The sequence below is a fragment of the Pseudonaja textilis genome, chromosome 4, assembly GCF_049901715.1.
Source record: "Pseudonaja textilis isolate UNSWEBS1 chromosome 4, rPseTex1.2, whole genome shotgun sequence".
Taxonomy (NCBI): Eukaryota; Metazoa; Chordata; class Lepidosauria; order Squamata; family Elapidae; genus Pseudonaja; species Pseudonaja textilis.
In genome coordinates, this window is record NC_141993.1 from 10342721 (window position 1) to 10347141 (window position 4421).

A 4421-nucleotide genomic window follows, 5' to 3' on the forward strand; every position below is an offset into this window, starting at 1 on the left:
GCCACTGTAATTACATAGCCAAAAAGGCATTAAGAGTTGTTAACCTAATCCTGCATAGCTTTTTCTCAGGTAATATCACACTACTAACTAGAGCATACAAAACTTTTGCCAGTTCAATACTTGAATACAGCTCATCAGTCTGGAACCCGCAGTACATATCTGATATTAATACAGTGGAGAAAGTCCAGAAATATTTCACAAGAAGAGTTCTCCGCTCCTCTACTCATTGCAGAATACCTTATGCCACCAGACTTGAAATTCTAGACCTAGACAACCTAGAACTATGACGCCTTTGGTCTGATATAAGTATAGTATATAAAATCATACATTGCAATGTCCTACCTGTCAATGAATACTTCAGCTTCAACCATAACAACACAAGAGCAAACAATAGATACCATCTCAAGGTTAATCGCACCAAACTTGATTGCAGGAAATAACAACTTCAGCAACAGAGTGGTCAATGTCTGGAATACTCTCCCTGACTCTGTGGTTTCTTCCCCAAACCCCAAAAACTTTAACCTTAGACTGCCTACTATTGACCTCACACCTTTCCTAAGAGGTCTGTAGGGGGCGTGCATAAGCACACCAACGTGCCTACCATCCCTGTCCTATTGTTTCTTTTATTTTTCTTATACGTACCCATTTCATGTATTCATAACTATGTATATTCTTATACCTATTATTTTGTAAGCGACTGACAAATCAAATAAACAAATAAATAAATTTGGGATGGTTGGTGATTGGACCATGTGATGGACTGATGGGTTCAGGGGTGGATTTGTAATTTTTTACTTATTAGAAGGAAACCTGGAACTTTCAAATTCAGGATTTCCCAGATGTGCCAGTATACCTACTCTAATAAAAGGAAACTTTGAGAAAATGCCTGTCTCGGAGTTTTTAATTGGAGTTGGGTTTTTCTGGAACCCTGACAGCAGGTTAGTGGGGTGGGGAGAGAATGGAGATTTTACAGTATTCTTTCCCTGCCACACCCACCAAGCCACTCCCACAAAACCGGTACTAAAAAAATCTGCATCCCACCGCTGGGCTCTATCTCATCAAAAAACCTGGAAAAGATCCAGATTATTAAGGAATCCTGTTATAACATTGTCCAACTTTCAGAATGAAGACTTCAAGAAGGAAGTGAAGACATCTTTGAAGTTGAGGTTTGTGGAGATGGTGATCTATTTTTGGGTAAGTCTATGCGTGCATATAAGAAGAGGATGTTTGCTTCCTAAAGCAACTTATATCGGATTTTCTATAAAACCTAATTATAGAAATTATATTTTGTTTTCCTTCCACTTGGAGGAAAATAGTCAAGAGTTTGTTGACTTAAGAAAACCTATTTGAGGATGTGTAATGCAATGCACCTGATGAAATGCCTCCTTTCCTGAGTTAAAGTCGCATCTGAGCATTTAAAAGAGCGCTCCGGAAAGAAAACTATGTTTTAGCATTTATTTAAAGAAGGGAGTGTATGTCCTGTATTAAAAAAAAAAAGCCCAAGATGTGATGAGATTGTCCAAAAGTTTCACACAATTGGCAACTCTTGTTGTACTGATTGGCCACTTTTACTGCCGTAATGGCCTTATTTTGCAGAAATTACTCTTCATTGTTATCTTTTGAGTATACTTTATTTGAATTTAAATGTTGCTAAAGGACTTGGTGGAAAATCTCAATCAATGGAAATGTTGCTTCGCTTACTGACTTGTTAAGATATTAGTTCCACATTAACACAATCAACATACTGTCACATAAAGTATAATACTTCTACTTCAACTAAAATAGAAATTTACCCTTTTGTTATTAACACGGAAAGCTAAGAGTCAAAAAAGTGTAATATAAACATTATAAATATTTTAGATTCCTTATTTGTTCAATGGCCTTTGCATTCTTCCTTCCTTCTTCCCTCCCTTCTCTCCCTTCCTCCTTCCTGCTTTCTTTCTCTCTCTCTTTGTCTTTCTTTCTTCTCCTCCTTTCTTTCTTTCTTTCTTTCTTTCTTTCTTTCTTTCTTTCTTTCTTTCTTTCTTTCTTTCTTTCTTTCTTTCTTTCTTTCTTTCTTCTCCTTGCTTCCTTCTCCCCCTCCCTCCCTCCCTCCTTCCTTCCTTCCTCCCTCCCTCCTCCTCCCTTCCTCTTTCTTTCTTTCTTTCTTTCTTTCTTTCTTTCTTTCTTTCTTTCTTTCTTTCTTTCTTTCTTTCTTTCTTTCTTTCTTTCTTCTCCTTCCTTCCTCCCCCCTCCCTCTCTGCCCTATTCCCTTCCCTTCCTCATCCTTATGACCACTGCCCCATCCCCACAGTCATGTGATCAAAATTTGAACTGACCCACATTTATGACAGTTGTGGTGTTGCAGGGGTCACGTGGTCACCTTTTGTGACCTTCTGCCAGGCAGAATAAAGCAGAAGCCAGATTCCCTGAGCAACCGTGTTACTAATTGTGCAGTGATTCACTTAACGACTGTGGCAAGGAAGGTCATAAAATGGGGCAAAACTCACTTTACAATTGTCTTGCTTAGCGATAGAAATGTTGAGTGGTCGAAGACTGCCTCTACTTCAGGTATCAATCAACAATTTTACACGACGTTGGTGCCGATCCCGGGCAGAATTCTCTTGCAGTGTTAAACCCTCGGAAGCAGCGCTCTGTGACTTAGATCCACATTTGTTTAGGTACATTATTAATTTTATCTCTCGCTTTTCTGCTTCTGTAACCAGCTTGCAATTAGACCGCAAGGCCCAGTCTCCAGCTTTTGAGGTGCAAGGCAGGGGTGGGATGCAAATATTTTTATGACTGGTTCTTTGGGCGTGGCTAGGTGGGCCTTGGCCATGTGACTGGGTGGGCATGGCTGGGCCTTGGCCATGTGACTGGGTGGGCATGGCTGCTGCTTCTTCTTCTTCTTCTTCTTCTTCTTCTTCTTCTTCTTCTTCTTCTTCTTCTTCTTCTTCTTCTTCTTCTTCTTCTTCTTCTTCTTCTTCTTCTTCTTCTTCTCCTTCTCCTTCTCCTTCTCCTTCTTCTTCTTCTTCTTCTCCTCCTCCTCCTCCTCCTCCTCCTCCTCCTCCTCCTCCTCCTCCTCCTCCTCCTCCTCCTCCTCCTCCTCCTCCTCCTCCTCCTTCTCCTTCTCCTTCTTCTTCCTTTTTTGCAGCACCCTCCTGGGCCTCAGGGAAGCCTCCTGGGTGAAGAAGTAAGACAGAGAGGGGGATCCCAGCACAGCTGATCGTTGGAACAGCTGATCGCCGGGAGGTAAAAAAAAAAGAAATACCTTAAGGGGTGACTGGGTGGGGAGGGGTGGGTGGGCGGAGAAGGGCGGGGCCAGCCAGGGGCACCATTTGATGGTTCTCCGAACTGTGCAGAATCGTAACAACTAGTTCTACAGAACCGGTCTGAACCAGTAGAATCCCACCCCTGGCGCAAGGCATTTGATCCCTTGGCTTGAGAACTTAACAACAGCAGAGTTGGAAGAGACCCTGGAGGTTTTCTAGTCCAACCCCTGCTCAGGCAGGAAACCCTATTCCATTGCAGACAAATAGTTGTCCAATCTCTTCTTAAAAACTTTCAGTTGTTGGATCACCCGTAACTTCTGAAGGCAAGCCATTGCACTGGTTGTTCTTAACAGTCCCAAAATTTCTCCTTAGTTCTAGGTTGACTCTCTCCTAGAATTGTTTAAACCCATTGCCTTCAGGTGCTTTGGAGAGTAGCTTGACTCCCTCTTCCTTGTGGCAACCCCTGAGATATTGGAACATTGTTATCATGTCTCCCCTAGTCCTTCTTTTCATTAAACTAGATATACCCAATTCCTCAGGGACGTGGTGGCTCAGTGGCTAAGACGCTGAGCTTGTCGATCAGAAAGATCGACAGTTCGACGGTTTGAACCCCTAGTGCCGCATAATGGAGTGGGCTCCCGTTCCTCGTCCCAGCTTCTGCCAACCTAGCAGTTCAAAAGCATGTAAAAATGCAAGAAGAAAAATAGGGAGTCTTTGGTGGGAAGGGAACAGCATTCCGTGCACCTTCAGCATTTAGTCCTGCTGGCCACATGACCACGGAGACGTCTTCGGGCAGTGCTGGCTCTTCGGCTTTGTAACGGAGATGAGCACCGCCCCTGAGAGCCAGAAATAAGTAGCACATATGTGCAAGGGGAACCTTTACCTTTAGCCAATTCCTGCAATCATTATTTACATTATACATTTTTGCCTCCGCTTCCCTAATCATCTTTGTTGCTCTTCTCTACACTCTTTCTAGATTCTCAACATCTTCACTCACTTTAGAGAGATAGACTTGCCAAGTGCCAGGATATTTTTTACGATATTCATCTTGGGAATCTGCTCCAGCCCTCAATATTTACTTTTCCTTGCCTGCTAGTTAAAGTTAACATCCTTTTCCTGTATCCTGGCATGAAGGCAGCTGATAAAAAGGGGCTGTGTTTCTCTGTGTTT